The sequence below is a fragment of the Lygodium microphyllum genome, chromosome 2 (genome assembly GCF_053477565.2).
Source record: "Lygodium microphyllum isolate KBCC chromosome 2, Lygodium_microphyllum_v1.1.10, whole genome shotgun sequence".
Taxonomy (NCBI): domain Eukaryota; kingdom Viridiplantae; phylum Streptophyta; class Polypodiopsida; order Schizaeales; family Lygodiaceae; genus Lygodium; species Lygodium microphyllum.
This window is the reverse complement of record NC_141136.1, coordinates 44,131,488-44,154,224: the sequence shown is the minus strand read 5'-3', so window position 1 is coordinate 44,154,224 and position 22,737 is coordinate 44,131,488. Positions and strand designations below refer to the sequence as shown.

The window sequence follows — 22,737 nt, the reverse complement described above, 5'->3', positions numbered from 1 at the left end:
TTGGATCTCTCCATCCAAGTAATATTTTCACAAGCTCTCTTCTAAGAAAATGTTTGTCTACTCCTAGCGCAACTCTTTGTCACATCACAGCTGAACATTGGCCTCCCAACTGCTCAGCATTGCACAAATTTGAAGACGTTGCCTGATCTACGCCTGATTCTGTTTGTATTGTTTGTTCTCCTCTTGCACTGTGTGAATCTGTCACTGTTCATGGGGCAAATGATGCCTACCTTGTAAGCTTACTCCCCACCAAATCATTCATGCTATAGTTGCATATATGAGCTACACTGAATCAAAAAACAAGTCGGGTCAAAACCCTAATTGTAAAGACTCCGTAGCTTTTGAGCTGAAGATCATAAGAACTCATCATTTTCTTCATTTCCTCTCTCCTTCCACTCAAATGCCACCATGATTGCACTAAATCTGAAGGTTTCAGCAAAGATTTGGGATATTTTTGAAGATTTTTATAAAAGTCTTGAAGACCTCAAGGATTAGCATCAACACCAAAGCTTCTTTCTTTGATTCTTACTCCATTTGTCAGTGCAACTATTGTCAGAGTATTTACTCAGTGTCCAACAAGATTTTACCAGCAAGGAGGGGACTCAAGAAACGGGTTCATCAAGCAAAGGATCAACATCAACATCAAACATCAAAAGTTAAAATTTTCTAGTATCTCCTAATACTTACATAGTGCTTTTTGGCACTAGTATCTCTTGTGTCTTTTGACACATTAAGTTTCAACTATTTTGCTGGTAAAAAAATCAGAGATTTGGAGCTGATTTTCAATGACAAACATGAAGTTTTTCATTCATTTGTACACCACATAGAAGATGTACTTGCTCTACTTGCAAGGAAAAATGGAGTTGTGATCATTCAAGTGCCATCCATGTTTTCATTTGAAGAACTTGAAGACATGCTTGCTACCTTAGAGATAGTGCAAGCTTTTGAAGACATTTCTTCTATCTTGAAGACCATGCAAAGCTCAAAGATTGTACCTTTGCTTGAGGGGGACCATAAATAAAAGCACCAGTTGACCAATGCAAGCAAAGTCTATTTCATCATGAGATTAATCTTCATCTTCCATCAACATAGCTTTTACCATGCTCTAGATCTCGCATCTCTTGAAAAACTTTGTCAGCGCTGTTAAGAATTTCTGCACATGTTTTCTTGAACCTCACTTCATGAATAATATCAATTATGGCAACTGATAACATATTTCTCATAATTTTGGGAACATACAACACATTTGTAAGCTTTTTGACTTCACCATTTGTAGCAACAAAATAAATAGTACCTATGCCCATAGTAGGGCATTTTGCATAGTCTCCAATCATCACAGTGATGGATTCTTGTAGAGACTGCATAGAACTGTATAGACCTTTCTTGTTGGTCATGTGATATGAGGCCCCACTATCCAACACCCATGAGTCAATGGTAGATTCTTCTTGCATCAAGGAGCACACTTCCTCAATGGTCGCCATGAATAACTCCAACTCTGCTTCAGTTGTATTGGCTGTCTCTTTCCCTTTACTTTTAAGGGTACCATTCTTTTCATCTGCCTTCTTGACACGATAATCTGTGATTGCATGTCCCTTTTTCTTGTAGTAGAAGCACTCTCCTTGAAACTTCTTCTTACCACCCTTCTTCTTTTTGTCACCATCATTTTTGGTGGAAAAACCACCTTTGCCTTTTGCATTGGCAGAGAATGTAGTGTCTCCGTTGTTGCTTTCTTCTCAAGCTTTCAACCTCAACTCCTCCTCCATCAATAATGCACAAAACTCCCCAAAAGTCAACCCTTAAGGTCTCACATGAGTATTAAGTGCAGTTACTAGTCCATCATACTTTTGTGGACAAATCCGAAGACACCTCCTTACTAGCTCCTCGCTAGTCTTTTGTATCCCAGTGACAACCATTTGGTCGTGTAGATTCTTAATTCGAGTGATAAATGCTTTAGTTGTCTCTCCTTCAGCAAACTTCTCCGCTACTAGTTGATTCTCCAAGTTTTGAATCCTTTTTTGGTTTTGCTTTTCATGTTGACTTCTTAGTACATTTCAAGCCTTTGATGCTTTGGTTATATATTGAATCAAATTTAGAACACTGTCAGAATAGCTTATAATTAAGGCACACAATGCACCTGCATTCCTTGATTTCCAAGCTCGTAGAAGATTTGCATTCACACTAGAATTTGATGGGTCAGGGGTAGGTTGTGGTTCTGCATCGGTCCACAGCACAGTCTGCAAAATCTCATAAGAATCAATGATAGTTGTAACTTTAAACTTCCATAAGGTGTAGTTTGTACCATCTAACTGTCAAGATTGTGGGAGAAAAGGAAGGAGTCTCACTTGTAGCTTTCTTGCTTGCACAATGGGGGAATACACACAAGGGTGGAGGCTGAAAACAGTTTTCCTCTTCTTAGTTGTGTAAGCCAAAAAATAAGTCTAGTACAAGGAAATAGAAGAACCCTATATACGGGTCTCAAACCAAACTCAACTAACTAAGGTGGCATACTAACTGAGCCACGAACTAGAGTAGATAAAGATAGCTATCATCTAGCTATTATTCATGAGCGGTGTACCAACCGCATCTGCACAACTGACACGTCGGTGACATAAATGCACAACGGTCACCCTAGCATATCACAAGTGGAGCTCGATATCTCAACACTCCCCCTCGAGCTCAATCCCAATTCCTGCACACCAAGTAGGTCTCTGAACTTGCGCAGCTTCTCTGCGCCCAATGCCTTCGTGAATATGCCAGCTACCTGATCCTCTGTGCTGACATAAACTAGATCAATAAGACCTAGTAAAACCCTCTCCCGCACAAAGTGATAATGCACCTCAATGTGCTTTGTTCTAGCATGATAGACTGGGTTATTTGCCAAGTGTATACTACTCATGTTGTCACAATAAATGACAACTCGCCCATCTGTAGACTAATGCATATCATAAAGTAGCTTATGCAACCAAGCTACCTCACATGCAGCCATTGCTGCGCCCCTATACTCAGCCTCTGTGCTCGACAAGGCAACTGTAGGCTGTTTCTTACTGCTCCAAGTGACTGCAGCACTCCCAAAAGAGAACACATACCCACTAGTAGATCGTCTATCAGAAATACCACCAGCCCAATCAGCATCAGTGTATCCATGCAACTGTATCTGAACCCCAGTCTCATAAAATAGTCCATACTGCAATGTGGACTTCACATACCTGAGTATGCGTCTAGCCGCATCCAAATGCGGTTTCCTTGGAGCCTGCATAAATTGACTTACCAATCCAACAGCATAGCTCAAATCTGGCCTGGTAATAGTGATATCAATCAAACTTCCTACTATGCGTCTGTACATAGTAGGGTCTTCCAGAAGCTCACCTCCATCTGCGCTCAGCTTCACATTTTGCTCCAAAGGAACTGAAATAGGCTTACAGCCTGTCATCCCATATTTGGACATCATGTCCAATCCATACTGCCTCTGCAAGAGCTGTATCCCACTTGGTGATCTAATCACCTCAATGCCCAAGAAATAACGCAGCTCTCCCAAATCCTTCATCTCAAACTTTTGCTTCAATAGCATTTTCACATGAAGGATATCTTCATCACTGTCACCTGTCATAATCAAATCATCAACATAAATGACAAGCAGCATAATACCTTTCTTTGTTTTTCTCACATAAAGTGAGAAATCTACCTTGGAAATCTGAAAGCCAATAGTGACAAAATACTACCCTATCTTGTTAGACCATGCTCTAGGTGCTTGCTTCAAGCCATACAAGGCTTTCTTCAACCTGCAAACAAACTCAGGATGAACATCATGCACATAACCTGGTGGTTGCTCCATATAGACCTCTTATTGCAAATCACCATGCAAGAAGGCATTCTTTACATCCATCTAATGTAAAGACCATTCCTTTGATGCAGCCATAGCAGTGACTGCTCTTACAGTTGCCATCCTTGCAACCGGACTGAATGTTTCTTCATAATCAATGCCATATGTTTGTGCATACCCCTTGACTACTAATCTTGCCTTGTATCTATTCACAGAACCATCTGCATTGTGCTTCACCTTATAAACCCACTTACAACCAATTGCATTCTTACCTTTAGGCAAAGGTACCAATTCCCATGTAGCATTTGCTTCCAAGGCATCCATTTCTTCATCCATGGCTTTCTCCCATTTTTTTTTTCCCATGGCTTGCTCAAAAGAAGTGGGTTCTGGTTCCTGTATCACTTTGACCATATATGCATAGTGAATGGCTGTAAATCCATCATATTTCAGCCTATCCACAGGATACCTAGCTCTGGTAGACCTGCGCAAAGTAGGTTCACTCTCAGGTGCTCTCAAAACATCCCTGGTCTTCCTTACTCCAGGTGTAACAATAGAAGGAATACCCAACTCATCATCAATGCTCTGTTCTGAGCCACTAGATTCACCATCCACATAAGAGTGACCTGCATTCACATCAAACATGGGCTGATCAACCTTCTCTTTTCCTTTTCATGATACCTGCATACCACTATCTGCATTGCTTTGAGAAGATTCTCCTAATCTGAATCTGCCTGTCCATGGCAAAGAATGTGAACCACTACTAGAGGACGCTCCAGGTCCACTAATATTTTGTGACTGCTGCTGTGAATTCTGTGCAGCATTACCATTTTGTGCATCTACATCATCAATCACATTTACTGGTTTATACCAGCTACTCATCTCATCAAAAACATCTCTGCTCACTATAAACTTATGAGTAGAAGGGTTATAGCATCTATACCCTTTTTGTTGCATAGAGTAACCAATAAAGATGCACTTCTCAGCTTTTGGATCCAACTTGGATCTCAACTCATTTGGCACATGTACATAGGCAATGCAACCAAAAATTTTCAAATGAGAAATATCTGGTTTCCTACTAGTATACCTCTCCTCTGGACTCATCCCATGTATTACTACAGTGGGAGTCCTGTTCATTATATAGACTGTTGTAGCAACTACTTCAGCCCAATAAAAATCTGGCAAGTCTTTTTCATTGAGCATGGCACGAGATACCTCTCCAATATGCCTGTTTTTTCTTTCTGCAATTCCATTTTGCTGTGGGGTATGACTGCATGAATATTGCTGCTTTATGCCATGCTCCTGCAAGAACCTTGCAAACTCATTTGAGAGGTACTCTCCCCCTCCATCTGACCTTAGGCATTTTATTTGCAGGCCTGTTTCTTTTTCAACCATAGCTTTAAGAGTTTTGAAATGTCCAAAAACTTCACTTTTCTTTTTTATAAAATACACCCAAACTTTTCTGCTATAGTCATCAATAAAAGTTACAAAATAATGACAGCCTCCAAGAGATGCAGCTTTAGTATTCCACACATCAGAATGGATTAATTCCAATGGCTTCTTACTCTCTTGAACATGTCTAGGAAATGGTCTCCTTGCCTATTTTCCAAATTGACAGGCTTCACATACCTTATGCATTTCTGCAACCTTGAATTTAGGCAATCTTGCAACAATATTTTGGGCCTGCATTGATTTAAGTCGTTGTACATTAACATGACCAATGCATTTATGCCAGATATCAATATCTGCAACTACACCGGTCCCATGTGCAAACATTGCTGCACTCAATTCAGACATGTCTGCATCCAACGTAAACATTCTGCCCTTCTTCTTTCCTTTTGCTATCAAGCGACCTTTATTTTTCATATCCTCAACAAAGCATCCATGAGGATTAAATCTGACCTGCAAGCCCTTCTCAACCATTTGACCAACAGAAACCAGATTCTTGGTGATATTCGGGACATGAAATACATCAGACATGTATTTCTTTTTCCCATCCTGCATAGACAAAGCAATTTTTCCAATCTGCACAATAGGATGTGCAGTATCATCACCAGTCTCCACAAATCCTGGTTTTTCCATTTTCCTTGCATCCTCCATCCATTCTGCATGACCTGTCATGTGGTTTGATGCACCTAAGTCAACATACTATACATCGTTGCTTTCTTCTGCACTTGTCACGGAATTATTCATGTGCTGCACCATAAACAAATGCTCATTTCTCTCATCACCCTATCTACTAGAAGATGCATAATTCCCTTGTTGCAGTTTTCCATTCATGATGTCATTCTGCTTTTTATAGCAGTCTTTAGCCATATGACCCATTTTACCACAGTAGTAGCATTCAACATGACTGTTTGCATTTTGGCCTCTTTGCCATCCACCACGACCTCTTTGGCTCCCCCTGCCTCTAGAGTTACCACGTTCTCCTCCATAGGACTAGTTTTCTTGAGTTTGCTGCATATTCTGATTTCTGCCACGGCCTCCAAATCGGCCTCCTCTACCTCTGCCTCTACCTCTTCCAGCATTTGAGTAGAAGACAGTTTCTTTTGAAGTTCCTCCTGAAGAAGATGCACCACCATTTCTTTGCTCCTCAGAAATTAGAAGAGCAATCAACTCCTCAAAATCAGGAAATCTTTCACGAACTGAAATGGATGTCCGAAACTGTGCATAATCCTTTCCTAGACCATTCAAGGTCACAGAAACTAAATCATCATCTTCCACTGGCGACCCAATGGAAGCAAGTGCATCTGCAATCTTCTTCACCTTCATGTGGTAGTCATTGATGCTCATACTTTCTCTTTGCACATTATGCAACTCTTGCTTGAGCTGCATTTTCCTGGCTTGCGTATTTGTGCTATACATTTTTGACAAAGTATCCCATGCCTCCTTTGGCGTACTTGCATCCTGAATATGCACAATCATAGAGTCTGAAATACTGATAGATAGCCAGTACATAACTTTCGTGGCTCTCTCATGCCATGCTTTGAATGCCTGCATTTGCTGTTGATTGGGAACATCAGGAAGAACTGGTTCTTCTTCATTTCCTGCAACAAATTCCCAATATCCTTTTCCCATAAGGAAATTCGTCATTCTAAACTTCCATGCTTGGAAGTTGTTCTTGTCAAGCTTTTCAGTGACAATCTGTGAGAGAGAATCAGACGCCATTACAGAACACTGCAAAAATTCTGTCACTGCAAAGAACACAACTTCAGCCTCACAAGGGCTAATCTGCAAAACTGACGGAAGTGGTATTTGACCACACAGTCACTTCTTAGTGACGATTTTGCATCAACAGGCAACGAGGATGATTATGTAACTCCCAATGTCTCTGCGCACAGGTATATGATGCAATTTCTATAGTCACTTTTCACCAACCTGTAGAACAGTGGCTGCACAGCATAAAACTGGGCCTTTTCCTGAGTGCATGCAGAAAACTTCCGCCTCCAAAACAGGCCCCGAAATGGCCTCAAATACTGCCCTCTTGCTTCACCGCGAAGGGCGTCTCAACCTAAGACAATCCACTCTTGCAATTTTCGGATGTGCTACCTGCAGAGATCTGCTCCCAAAACAGAAAATGAAAGCAACACTGCTCCTCTTACTAGAACACCGCGAGCTTGGCTTGCTTTCTTGAGCTCCTTACCACGAACAAGGCTCTGATACCATGTCAAGATTGTGGGAGAGAAGGAAGGAGTCTCACTTGTAGCTTTCTTGCTTGCACAATGGGGGAATACACACAAGGATGGAGGCTGAAAACAGTTTTCCTCTTCTTAGTTATGTAAGCCAAAAAAGAAGTCTAGTACAAGGAAATAGAAGAACCCTATATATGGATCTCAAACCAAACTCAACTAACTAAGGTGGCATACTAACTGAGCCACGAACTAGAGTAGATAAAGATAGCTGTCATCTAGCTATTATTCATGAGCAGTGTATCAACCGCATCTGCACAACTGACACGTCGGTGATATAAATGCACAACAGTCACCCTGGCATATCACGAGTGGAGCTTGATATCTCAACACTAACTTGCCTTCATTAAAGGTTGGTGGACGAATTCTCAGTGTTTTGAATAGCTACTATAGCAGCATCACCTCCTGTACCATTTCCTAATGCACCAAAGCTGCTTCTAGAAGACGACATCATTCCTCTTTGCTGTTGAAGACTTTGCCTCTTGTGCACTCTTCGATCCCTAGAGCGCCTTGGGCTTTGATACCATGTAAAAACTACACGGCATAGAGAATAGAATCTGAGAAAGAGATAGAGAGTACACAATAGATAAGAGGAGAATTAAAAAATTTCTTTAGCTCTAAACAATTGATACAAAGATGGCTCTATCCACCCATGCACTTCCACTATGAAGCTTAAATGGACATCTAGATAGAAGATAGGTGAAGAGCTTAAGGCTAGTTGGAATAACTCTAACTGGGTGAAAGATAGATGATGGATGGCCATGAAGGGATTTAGCTTTTATAGCCCGCAAAGGTGGTTAGGTCGGCTTGACCGACCTACCATATGAGCCTCCACTAGTCAGCAAGGGAATATTCCCTTTATTGTTGGGCCAGGGGCACTGCCCTCGAATCCTTGCCCTAGGGGAGCCGCTGCTCCCCTTGGGACCCACCCCAAAATAGGGGCCCCTAATAACTCCCTTACCCCACAACTCGATGCAATGTGTCTCGAGTTTCTACCAAATTAACTACTTGTCTAACCCAAAGAGTAGACCCACAATGATCGCCTTTTTGCCATCCGATCACATAGACCTCATCTGACATACAAGTCAGGACTCAACCAATATCCGGGCTCACATATGGCTTCTCCTCATAATGGGGTCCTTACAACTTTGAGCACCATGGATCATTGGTGGCACCTTATGATGGTAGGGCATTGAGCATATCTAACAAGAGTATGGGAGAGGCAAATGGTGATTGAATTGGCTGAATTAAACCCATTTGTAGCAATTCTTACACTTGTCACTTCACATCTTCCCTCTCAAACTTGGAAAAGCGATATGGAGGTTTGCTAATGGGCTTTGTGTTGGCAAAAAATCAATAGGATGGTCAACCTCTTGCTTTGGAGGTAAAGATGATGGTGGTTGAAATAAATCCCTGTATTCCTCTAATAGCTCTTCCAATCTAGAATCCTTTTTCCTTGTAGAAGAAGATGGTTGATTTGATGACCACTCTTCATCTAATTTTGCAAGCAAAAGAGTGAAGATGCATGACTTGGCATTGATTTCCTATCACAATTTCTTCATGGAGATGAGTTCTATATTTTGTGGTCTATGCCATTCTATTCTGTGTGTTGTCCTTGTCAATTAAATTCCATTTGCATTTGCTCCAAATCTAGAGTAAAATTGCCAAGGATTTTTAGCCAATTTCAACCAATAACAATGTCAATATACCCCATATTATTCAAAGTGATCAAATCCACATGTATTGTGCAAGAGGGTGATAGTACATGGACACACTTCTTTACAAGACTCATATGTACCATTGGAAACTTGTATCGACAAGGATGATTCCAATGCAATGGGTAGCAACTTTAGCCCATTTCCAAATATTTGGTGTTGATGAAGCTATGAGTGCTACCCATATCTACTCAAATATATGCATCCTTGCCATTAATAATACCTTTGAGTCTAAGTGTACTTTTCCCTTTGCATCTGGTCCATGCATAATGTGAAATAATATATAATAAAGAATGAGTATCATGAGAACCACTTAGATGAAATGAAAATCCATCCATGGGATCATAGAATCCTTCATTAGTGACATCCTCTTCTTCATGAATTTCTTCTACCATTGGGTAATCATCAACATGAAATAGATTTCCCTCATGTTCCTCTTCTTTTTCAACTTCAACATCTTGAGTGATTACCATATTGATTTTTGAATTCTTGGCTTTGCACTTCAACTTATGATCTTGTGACCACTTCTCCCCATATTTGAAACATAATCATTTAGCATGCATTTCTCTAACCTTGTGTGAGAAAGGAAGTTGCTATTAGAATTGTTTTAGAACAGTTTAGGAGCACTTTTAGCCCTTGAAAAATTGCCTATTGTCTTACCCAAAATTTTAAAAATTTACCCATGTTTATGTGTATAATTTCCACCCTGTTTAGAGGCATAAACAATAGATAAAGTTGGCACTTTGCTATTATAACTGTTTTGATTGTTATAACCCTTGTTTTCTTACTTTAATGTGTCTCTTGATTGGCTAAAAACTTGCCCATATTTTGTAGGTTGATTGGAAAATTTGTTGCCCGCATTCCTTTGCTATAAATTTCTTGCATCTCTCTTATACTTCAAGGAGTATCTTTCAGCCAATTGTATGGCCTCATGTAAAGTTTTGGTTGTTGAGCTCCCACCTTCGATGATAGGGCAGGGTCAAGACCAAAAATATATTTATTCAGCTTAGCAAAATCTGGAATGCTTTCAATGTACATGGAGAGATTTAAATAGATGTTGGAGTAGTCTCTAATGGTGGATAACTCTCTTTGAGCACAAGCGTACCATCTTCTTTGAAGCCTTTCTTTTTCCAAAGAGGAAATGAAAACATCAATCATTGCTTGCTTGAACTCCTCCCAACAAGTGAGAAAGTTTTTCCCAATCTTGTGCATGTAATTAACCAAGTATGGGCGTAACCTTCAAGATGAAGAGCCACAAAATAAATCTTGGCTTCTTTACTTTGAGGATAAAGGGTGAAGTACAATTCAAGCTTGTTAATCCATTCCTCCCACTCCAAAGTTGAAGCATTATCCCCTTTGAAATTAGTAATATTGATCTTTTCCTTATACTCCTTTTCATCGTACAATGGTTGTTCATAAAAATGTTGCTTCCATGAATCTTTGTTCCAAGAGTTGTGCCTAAAAGTAGGTGGCCAAAACCATGAGATGAGGGTTGATCTTTTGAAACATGCTCTTTATTTGAGAGATCATGGGTTGATCATCTCCCATTATTTCTTTCACCTTCATGAACTTGATTGTCAACTGCATTTTCTTTTTGCACATTAGAGGGATGATGGTAAAAAGAATTGTAGAAGGGATCACATACATGATAATCATTATCCCACCAATTGTTATCTTGTTCCCCTTCATGTCTAAGACTATACTTTGGGCTGCTAAACTGAGGCATTGTGGTATGAATACCATGGACTTGTGAAGGATGATGGTTACCCCTCCCTCTTGATGGTTCTCCTCTTTAAAAAGTATGCATAGCTAGCTGAGAACTTTCTTTGTTTGGATGGGAAAAATTTCCAACATTGTGGGTCATCAATAGTTTGAGGTTTCCTTTGTGTCTTGCTACCAATTTCTTTTATGATTGAAACGAGTTCTTGAAATAAAGATTTGTTGCTTTGCTAAAGATTACTGATACATTTATTAAATTATGCCATCCTTTGCAATAAACCTTGATTCACATGTATTAAGCCTTCATTAAAATTCTTAAATTCTTTATAAATGCCTTCATTCACATGATCCAACGCTTTTGACAGTAATAGGTGATTCATTCACTACATGTACTTCATGTGTGTCATCCCTTTCTTGGTATGTGTTGTGTTAAGCAATTCCAATGCTTAGGTCACATCTATTCGCTCAAAATTATTGGATTCATTTGTGTAATTTTGATCCTCTTGGAAGTTTTTGACACCCTCATTCAATGCTTCAGTAATAGGATCTTTCTTCTTATTCCTTGCCATTAGAAGACACTATTGTAATAGTAGATAGTTTGTCAATAAAGTCCATGTTTCTCTCAGAATATAGCACCAATCCTGATGCTTAATAGATCTATGGGAAGTTTATTATATGGAGATATAAAAATTTCAAAAGATATCAACTTGGGCTGCTGGAGAGTTTAGGTGAAACAATGATAAACAATGTTCCCCTATATGCTGTCTGGGTGCTCTCTTAGTGTACCTACTGGTAGTAAATCAACAATAACTTGAGCTCCCAATATCGGATCGAAAAAAATTTTGATTAAAATAAAATATTAGGATTCACTATTTGAATGGAGATATCAAGTTATCAATATGGATCAGGAAAAAAAATTGTGTAATAGGATTTTCAGTTTTGAACAGAAGTTTCCTGCACCCTGTCCACAACCTATAACTGCCTTGTTTGACCATGTGGGACCCTGAGTGAAAACAACCCTTGAAACCTCCATAGAAACCTAAAGAGGTTTATGAGGTACCTGTAAGGCTCAAGAATGACTTGTAGATTGGTAGGTACCTATTGTATAAAATTGTGTAACTGTGTCCACTTGTATGTATCTAGAGAATAAGAGATGCCCTCCACTTCTTCCAAAATTGTTCCAATGGAACCTCAACCACCTGTAGCACTCTAAATAGAGGTAATCATTGTTGTGCTATTGTCAAACTTTGACAATGGGAATGTATCAACACCTAAACTTGAAAAGGGCATGGGCTCCGAGACTTGAGGGATGTGCAAAGTTCCTCCTCAAGCCGGGTTGTGCACCCCTTCAGGGTCATAATCAAAAAGGGAGGGTCACCTCACTATTGTCTTCCCAACTTGCTTGGCAGCCAATTTTTCCTCACAAAATCAACATGGCAAGTAAATTCTAATGGCTAATTAGACAAGGATGCTATGCATTGATTGAAAAAGCCTTTAAATTCTTTAATAATATGCAAGTGGGTTTTGGAAAATGATTGAATTGAAAGTGCTATGGATAGGGTATTACCCTTTGGCAATGACTCACTACTTTTACAATATCAATTCCAAGTTAAGTAGATAGAGAGTAACACTTATGCAATCAATTTGGCATCAATATATGAATGGACAGGAAAGAAAATTCATAAGCAATCATAATCAATCCTAGGTTGAATTCTACATGTCCTTCACTGGATATTTAAGAGGATCTATTTCATTCAATCTCTCCTATCAACAGTAGGACTGGTTCAACAATTGGATGAAAAGAGAGATTCAACTGAAAGCAATAGAATTACCTCTTAATGTTGATGAAGAATAGTAGATGAATCCCAAACCAATCAATATTTAGCATAATCCATCATCAGTGGATCAAGATTAAAGATCATAAGACTGGCTTCTGGAAGATTTTGTCCCATGATGATTGCTCCCATGTAATTTTAGCTCTCGATCATTAACCACCACCACATGATCTCGCGGTCCAGGAGCGTCTCTAATACACTGATAGACACTAGATAGACTTAATTATGCATTTTTAGCTGATATGTAGTCCAACGTTTACATTCCCTTATCCTCAGAGGGAGATCCCATAACATGTAGGCATAGTGCCTTGTCACACAAACATCAGGAAGCTCCCCTCGGTTGATTTCGGCGGCTCCACTACGACTCTCCTACACCTCACGGATTGGCCCCAAGATGCGTAGCTCCAACATATAAGACATAATTCACAAACTCCACTCTTTTCTTGTTTTGTATGATCCAGGAATATAGAAATCCTCACCAAATAGTCCCAAGGAAAGCGTACAACTGGCCTATAGCAAAACCTCCTTCCCACTCAACGTATAAGTCATGTCCTAGAAGACAATTGTTATGCAATCCAAGGCTGACACCATGTCATGCGTCATGCATAGTGCATATGATCCTAGTGCACAAACAATATTTATCAAATCAGCATTTTGTGATGTGGACAAAACAACCCTTTGATGATTTTCGCTAAACGTATGCTTCGATGTATGGAGACTAGCACCGATTTCTCGTGCTACTAGTCCCTTAGACTCAATTATCACAATTATAAATGGAATGCACAATCAAATGTTTCACAAAATCAAACCCTCTCAGCCCTCTTTATCTCTTAACATCACCCTTTCCCTCTAACGTTTAGGTTATGCTGCATTGCATAGGTGTATGGTATTATTTTGTATGTATTTTTCGCATAAAATGAAAAAAAACACAAAATATAACACATAAAAAAAGCCAAAATAAATCCAAACTTCATGCCTTAGCTTCGTTATACAGCTACAATCATGAATCATAATTTTCTAGATTTTTATAATGCGAAAATTCTATTTTTTCCCATTTTAAACTATTTTTCTCTATTTATTTGTGCATAAAAATAGATTATTTTCTGATTTATGATTAGTGATTGATTATGCCAGCTAAAAGATGTTTTGTCTCCAAATTTTATCCCATGCGCATCTCTTTTCTCGACCCGAAACCAATAAAACCTTCATTTTTACACTAAAAATGCACTTTTTGGGCCATAATTTAATTATATATAGATCTTAATTTACATATTTTCTCAAATCATGAATGATTTGACACAAAGTTGTGTTTTTTGCCAAGAATTTGAACACATTAGTCAGTGTCATTAGGAATACAATTTCCATTATGTGCGTCTTTTTGTTTGCATTTTGCATGACGCATTCATAATTTTTGCGTGGAGCATTGATTGATTGACTACATCATATAGATCTTAATTTGCATATTTTCTCAAATCATGAATGATGTGACACAAAGTTTTATTTAATAGCATATTTTTTTAATAGGGCACATTGCATTGCAACACTTGTTGAAGCGGTCAACCCAAAGCAAGGTCATGGATTTCGAAGATAGGAAACATGGAAATTCTTCTTGTCACGAGATTTTGTTGGGATGCAAATTCCAATGGCTCGATGTCTGTAAGAAGGTAGAGCAATGATGAGTGTGATTGTTCAAGATAATCAAGCTGCTGTACATGTATATTGCAAGGGATCTTTTGAGAGAATAAAAAATTTGTATCTTCAAGATGGATTGCGAAAGGACTATTTAGAAGCCACACAATCTTATGCCCTTGATGGCTGCTATGTTCTTCATTAGGCCACAAAAAATTTTTGTTCCATATGAATTTCACTTAGACAATCAAACATCAACAAGAAGCAAATTTCCTTTGTAAAAATGAGGCATACCGTTTATTTGTGTGTTGCAGGTTTTGTAATTACATTTTTTGGGCTGCCAATGGATCGACCAGTAGCAAATCTTCAATGCTGAACATCTCCCCTCAACCTCCTCTTGATCTTGGAGCGATCCGGTTCATGCCGGGCAAGCATCCTTCAATCTCGGGCAAGCATCCTTCAATCAGTTTCATTCTTCTTCATGGGCATGAATTGCCCCTTAAGGGGAGAGAGAGGGAGGAGAGAGAAAGACTAATTTTGCACCTCCTCATCTAGGCAGCCATTTAGAGGCTGAAGGTGGCGATAGGGAGAGAAGAGAGAGTGTATCAGATTGGTAAGATTGGTTAGTATGGGTATATGGAGGTGGGAGATGGCCTATGCCTCCCCTCCACCAAAATTGTTGCCATGGCATCTTCCTAATTCCCACATGAAAAAAATGGACCCCTCCCCTCCCCTGCCCCCACAAAATCAAGATTTTTTAGGGTCCCCCCAAAGCGAGCCCCCAAGGGTCACACCCTTTGCCATTTCTAAAGTCCATTTCCACTTGACCTTTGGCCCTTGGCCTCTCGGGCACCCCCATTTCCGTGTCCGACATTGGATTCGAGGTCTGAAAATTTTTGCTCGAATGTCTCAAAGTTCCCCATTTCTAGGCATCTCCCAGATCCCAATCCGAAAATTGCAAAAATTATGAAAATTCCCCAACCTTCGCCCGATGGGTCTTTAAAGCACTTTTGGGCTTTGCCGCTTAAAATCGTACTGATTGCAGCTGCCACCTTCGACGAAGTCTATTTTTTCCCTGAAATTCAAAATTTTTGGCTATTTTTAAGCACTTCTCGATGTCAAAAATCATCTGTCAACTTGATTGGCATAATGTGAGTAATCTTAGTCAGTATATCCACAATCATTAGGATTGTAATTAAAAAAATTTCATGCCCCTTAGTTTGGGAAATTAGCTTACTTTAGGCTAAAGTACAAAAGCAAGAGGGTGCCAATGTAAGGATATTTTGACTCATGTGTAAATTTATCCATTTTGTAGGATTTTGGACATTTTAGCAATTCGTAGTAAAAAAGAGGTCCATTTTGGAGATTCTTGGCCTGATTGGGATAAATGGAGTTTATAAAAAGCATAAGTAGGGTTACTTTTTGTTAATCCAGGTTTCTCTCTCTTCTCGTAGCTTGCTTCAAGCTTTCATGGTTGCTTTCATAGCCTAATCAACCTCTCGTGACCTGATCTCCCTCTTTTGAGTGCAAAACATCATTCCTCTTATTCCCAAGAGTATTTGGAGCAGCATAGTGACCAAGATAAGGAGTAGAAAAGCCATGTGGAAAATTAGGATTGATCAATGCAAAATGAACAAAAAATATCACTCTATATTCTAGCATTCTTCTCTAGTTTCAATCGCATATCTGATGCTTCAAAAATTGTTCATGGCACTTCCTAATGACTCTTCTTCGAGCTGGAATCATCTACAACCTTCTTGGGTCAATTATGGTGGATTCTTTCTCTCTCTCTTAGTGGAATCTTAGAATAACACTAAGGTTTTGTGAATTTCTTTAGGATTTCTTGGGGCTTTTACTCTCTAAACTCCAATAAACTTTCTTTTACTTCAAACATTAGACATTATACTCACTCTTCATTCTTGAAGCTTATTCCAAACCCTAGCAATAGAGTTTATAGATAGCAAGCAATATCTTACTTGAATTCTTAAATTTTCAAGGGGTTTTTATTCAATTTCTTCCTAAATACTATTCTTGATCTTTAGCATGCATTAAGGATACAAGATTGAAGCATTCTAGTAAGATTTCATGTATTTTTGCCTCTCCAATTTGAAAAAAATAGGGCAACCACAAATTTACTTAAATATTTGATCAATTTAGATTCAAATCATGGGGACTTTGAAGCATTCTACTCTAGGGAAGCAAGATCAAGGCCACACTATGAAGATTTGATCAATATTGAAGCAAGCTATCAAGATTCACGGCATTTTCTTATTCTTTAATGTTGTTTAATGCCCTCATTGCTTGATGGAAATTCTAAGCATTAGTTGACTAGACTTTAATGCCCATCCATTGAAGGTTGAATTTCCAAGATTATGAGCTCGATAATTTAGTCTATAAGCTTATTTTCTTTCATTAATACTTCCCATGAACGATACATGAATGTAAGTATATTGTTACCTAAAATTTTGAGTAATTTCATACTTATGCGACTAGCTAATCTTTGAATTTTGATCTTTTGATAATCATATATATTGAAATATCTAAGAATTTGTAAAAGGTGAGTTTAGTAATCCAGTGGGTCACTAGTTACTAAAGATAACCTTTCTCAGCCCTCTTTGATTTCATTGAGCTTTCAAATTCTTACATATCATTGAATGCCCAAAACTTTATTTCAACCATGCATATCATCCTTGTTTTCTAGAACACTAGCACAACAATGCATACATATTAGCTAAGGAAAAAGATTAAAGTCAGTATGATGAGATAGCAAGATAAAAGACAATTGACCCTCCCTTGATATTTAAGACTCTATAGAAGTGCATAACCTAGCCCGCCCAGAATGAAATTTGCACATCTTGGGAGTCTCAAAGCCCATGTAGGTGCCTTGTCTACCATTTTATCTCTCATCACAAGTGGTGGATCACAAAAGACCACTTGGGATTGGAAAAGACTTAAAATTCATTGGGATTCATTGGCAGTAAAACAAGATTAAAAAATAAAAATGAGCATAAAGAATTTCTAGGATTTATAAGTTTATAGGTGGTTGGCATCATGAATCACATTGTGAAGGGGTTTTTCTTGAGATAGGTGCTATGCCAAACACACACCATACACATAAGAGGAAGCTCACTCAAGAACACAAGAAGAGAGATAGAGGCCTAGATGTTTTCTTGTTGATTTTTTCTTCTTTTTCTTTCACATTAAATAAAATGTACACAAACTATAGGTAATATACAATATAAAGGAAAGTGGCCTACTAAGTCAAACAATGCATAATTGACTATACTAATTGACTAGCACTATAACTATACCAGCTATAAGTAGGTGCAACAAACCAAATATAATAAGTGATAAATCAATGGCCATGTGAGTATCATAATGACAATCAATGTGCTAAGTGTAGACATGCAAACCCATCTACCTAGGTGGTCCATCATCAATGTCCATACATGTTGAGCTTGCCATATCAACACTTCCCCTCAAGCTCATCTGTATCTTTGCAACTCCATGTAGGCTTCAAAATTTTTGAAGCTTCTCTATAACCAATGCCTAAAATGTTAGCTATCTGATCCTATGTATACTAACAAGTTGATCTCTCCTACAATTAGCTTCTCTCTCACAAAGTGGTAATGCACCTCAATATGTTTTGCCCTACATTGGAATACTAGGTTCCTAGTTAATTGTATGCTACTCATGCTGCCAAAGTGAATGATAATTGGAACATCTCTTTGCACATCCAAATCACCTAATAACTTTTGTAGCATAACTGACTATACTATTTGACTTGCACTATGACTATGCCATCTGTAGATAGGTGTAACAAACTTAATGTAATAAGTGATAAGTTAGTGGTCATGTGAGGATCATAATGACCATCAACACACTGTGTAACGTGTCCACCTGTAGATAGGTGTAACAAACTTAATATAATAAGTGATAAGTTAGTGGTCATGTGAGGATCATAATGACCATCGAGACATTGTGTAATGTGTCCACCTGCTCACTTGTATGACATGTCTTAGCAGCCCATCGGAAAGAGAATCCAGAAAACGCTGCCCGACACTCCCACGAAATGTCACGGGATTTGCGATCTAGGTCTTTCTGAGTCCGCCACGAACTAGCGTTGAACACCAGACGAACTACTTTACGCAGAAACGTCAGCGTCCAAGCGGATTCATGCTACACTTAGTGGAAATAAAAGGGATGCAAGGCTCGACCTCTCTGCCCGTAAGGCATAGTCCCATTCCATTCCCCTAAAACAACATAAATCCGGACTCTAGTATCCTAGATTCTAGGTCATCGTTTCTTGCTATCAATTTCCTTCGAGAAAAGTTCTCAACCAATCGGGACCACCCTTTCATAGGATGGACCCATGGTCACATCCACCACACTTTCCTCAGGGTGGTGCTTTAGTTATTTAATTACCTATCACATTTAGTTTGACACACAAAAATAGCTTCCTTAATTAGCCAATTATTCACCGGTTCCTTCATGTAATCTTAGCACTAACATAGAAAAACAATGTCAAACAGGTTCCTTTTCAACAATTGATCTTATTTATCAGTCTTTGGAATACATCATATAATCCAGCCCGAAGGCTATTCCATAATCCAGTCCGAAGCCTAATCCACCCGAAGACTAATCTAGCAATCCTCAAGGATTACTAATCCAAGTTTTCGCCCCCGCAGACTAGTATGTGGGCCTCGAGATCTAATCTCGAGTCACGTCGGCCTCTTGTGCAGGACCCAGAGGCAAGGGATTTACGACCAGAGCCCCCTGGCACCCAAGAGTTCTCTTGCTCCAAGTAGCACCCACGGAGAGACCTCTCGCGGCGGGTTCAGTCCACCTACCCAGCGCGGCTAACAACCCCCTTGGATAGGGTCAGTTCGGGGGTAACTGATACTGCCTCTCCCTCCAGACCTTCAACCTGAAGCATTAATTATTTTCCAGCATTAGATTCTTTGAGCAAAGAAGTACAAACAATGCTCCTAATTGTACAAACACAATCAATCTAGTGGTCGTTTATTTGGTCAGTTGCTGCTAAGGTTTGAATCCTTCTCTCCGAATGCATCCAGCATTCTATCCGGTATCAATTGCGACATGGCAAGATCCCCCAAGGGTTTTCGTTGTTTGTTTATCCCTTTTATCCTTGGGTTAGGGTTTATACCCTGTTAACCCAACTAACAAACACCTTAGGTTCCTTAAACTAAGAGAGTAAATCCTGGGCACCCTCGTCGCCCTAGCTTGATTGGTCAATTGCTTGCTAGGCAATTCAAAGTTACCCTAACTTGGCAACTCATCCTCATAGAAGGGTGATGTAGCAGGATGACTACTCCTCCTCTTGCAAATTAAACTTGCACTTAGAACCTACCAATGTTATTCCAAGGAATGGCAAATCTATCTTATGATTTAAACACAAAGCCATGCAACATTGCAACTTGTTGCACGAGATAAGTGTCGCACCTAACTTGTGGGATCATTCCTCCCATCAAACGACCTTCCTTGGTCAAGAAATATGTTTGGTCAAGATGTAGGGTTTGGGATGTCTTCTTACCCCAACCCAACCCTAACCATACTAGGCCAACAACGTTTGGCCCTAGGGTTTCTAAACTCAATCGGAAGTCTAGTATTAGGCCAATTTACCCTAGGGTAAAAACCCTAGATCGTTATTTTATGGGCGTCCAATTAACCCTAACGTTGCGTGAATGTGGGTAGGACCTTTGAGGTCGGAGTTATCAATTCGGTTTTACAATGCAATACTAAGCAGAATTTTATCGTGACTTAACTCTATCTAGCGCATTGAGGTGATCATTTCTTGAGTTACACCTTTGCAAGCGAATTACCTAATCGATCTAATGGTCTTGCGACAAGAGGTGATCTCTTCTTAGAGATGCAAATACTTTTTCCTAAAAAGATGTAAATAATTTCAAAATGCAACATTCCATGCAAATATGCAGTTCATGGACTTTTTTTACAATGCCCATTTCTTTTCTTTGCCTAAACTATAAAGATTGACAATTTATGGCTAACTTGTATAAACCCTACGTTGAATTTCAACAAGAACTATGCTCATAACCCTTTGCTTAATGCATTGAATTCAAGCTTTAATATGAAATGCATCTTTTTCTAAAACAACTTCGATAAAAGAAGTTCATGCATGAGCGAATGTCATAGGACTATTATTGACTCAATCCGTTCTACAGCACTTAACCCGACTTAAAATACAAGCATCCTCGCATGCAATAGGCAAGTTCATGGTTTCCTTTCCATGCATTGCAATTCTTTGGACAACCTTCAATGGGCGACTAAGATTATCCTCTATACAAATCACGTCCATGAATTTTAAACCATAAGTGCAACATGCAACATAAGCTCTATCCTTCTTAGCAGGATATCCTCTTCTAATCTATGCATTATCATTCAAGAAGATTTGCAACTACCCTTATTGACAGAGTGCATGCAATTTCAATTAATCGGCATGCACTAAACTTTGTAAGACAAATGGATGAATGCATTTAAATTTTTCTAAAAACCATCGTGCTTAACGCATCCCTTTCATGCGAGAAATACAATTGGAGCCTGGGCATGAGGACTTGCAGCGTTGTCCACGCGTGAACTTGGGTTGGAGACTCGTGTGTCGTGTGCGCCTCGTGTCTTTAGCTTTGGAGCCATCGATGACGTAGATCCTTGGCTCCGCAAACTTGTCCTTGCCTTTATGTGATCTTCGAACTCCCTCCAAGCTTTGGTAAATCACCTCAAAAACTACCTACTCCCCCCCTTGCACAGGAATTGCCTTTACAAGATATGGTTTTTAAAGAACCCGGGGAAGGCCATGTGTACAGGGATTCTAGAAGCCTTATTTTTTTAGAAGCTTCTAAAGAAGTTTCTAAGCTTCTGTCTACTGTCAGAAACGTGGAGAGAGAAAGAATTTGATGGAGGAGATGATGATGAGGATAATGATGATGATGGTGCAGGTGGAGGTGAGGCGGCAGCCTTGGCGGCAGTGTGGCGCAATAGCACCCTCGCGGCGGTAGCGTGGCAGTTGATGGCGGCAGCACGGCGGTAGGTTTTTTCTTCCTCTCTCTCTTCTCTCCCCTCCCTCAAGCTTGGGGAGGGGGTGGTTTTATAGGGCTGGGGGGGGGGGGGGGGGAGATAGCCACACATGTGGCTAGTTTGCATGCTTCCTCCTCCCCCCGTGCTCTCCTACTCCTCATCACTCCTCTCACACTTCTTCTCCCCCGCTATGTAACGATTGAAGGGGAGGGGTTAATAGTAAAAAATTAGCAAAATTCTTATCCATTATCCATTTTCTTTTCTCGTGAAGTGTGTTCCTGCGTGGGCTTGCGAGTTTTTAGCATCGACCTCTTTCGTACAACGCGGGCTAGATTTTGATGATGCACGCGGAGTAAGTGCTTATCCAAGGTCTTTTTGTCGCGGGGAGGTTACTTGAAAATTTCTCGCTGCGCGATGTCGTCAGGTTAAGAGTTGAAGGTCTACCAACGGGGCTTTTAGTGGAGAAGAAGAGTTTAGGATTCAAGATTCGAGAAGGGAAAATGGATTGGGATTTTATAAGATCCGGGATTTAGAAATGATTTAGGTACGGAAGAAGAGTTCAAGCCTTTTCACTATGTACTTAGCATACATGAACAGAAGGAATAAGTCTATCTTGATTACATCAAATGCCTCTTGGATACATACATCATATCATAAAGGATATTTTTAGATTCTCAATTCATTTATGAATGTCAAATGCAAGCTCTAATGGCATTTATTTCAAGTACATAGATGGATTTCAACCCTTTGGTTCAAGTATATTGTTGATAGATTCAAATGCATCCAAGATTTGGGCCAAAGATACATGAAATGAATTGAAAAAGTATAATTTTAGCTTCATCCCTGTTTTAAAATAGAAAATTTCAGCCCATAATCAAGTTCAAAATGAGTGCATAAACTCAAGAGGAAGCACTTCTAATCATTCATGAACAATGTCTTGAAGAAAAAAGGTCATTTCCTTCCATTACAACCATAAAAATCCCATTTTTGCTCATAAAAATGGACCATAATAGTGGGTTGCCCTATTTCTAACTGGTTATTTCAGCCCATAACAGCCCATAAGTCTTCAATATCCTCACCCTTTTCTTGCCCCAAAGTCACTCAAGTACTTGGGTACAAGTCGGGCTTCATTGGACCAAGAATAAGGTAAACAAGATGAGAGAAGTCGTGCATAAGAGCAGGCTGAATACTCTTTTCTCAGATTTCCCTCTTTTATAGACTGTTTCAGCATGCATTTTTGTCAAACCAAAGAGGCAGAGAAGTGGAGCTCTCACCATATT

General features: G+C 39.4%; 1 long non-coding RNA gene across 2 annotated transcripts in view; it reads left to right on the top strand.

Moving 5' to 3' along the window:
- Positions 1 to 14,658, top strand: part of LOC148039681 (uncharacterized) — a 31,432-nt gene extending 16,774 nt beyond the window's left edge. Inside the window, exon 3 of one of the 2 annotated variants that reach the window (XR_015688337.1) lies at positions 14,300 to 14,658. This is a non-coding gene — a long non-coding RNA (uncharacterized LOC148039681). Of the gene's footprint in view, positions 1 to 10,055; positions 10,572 to 14,299 lie in introns of those variants that run through there. The other variant, XR_015688336.1, reaches the window with a different exon arrangement.
- The last annotated feature ends 8,079 nt before the right edge of the window (positions 14,659 to 22,737 follow it).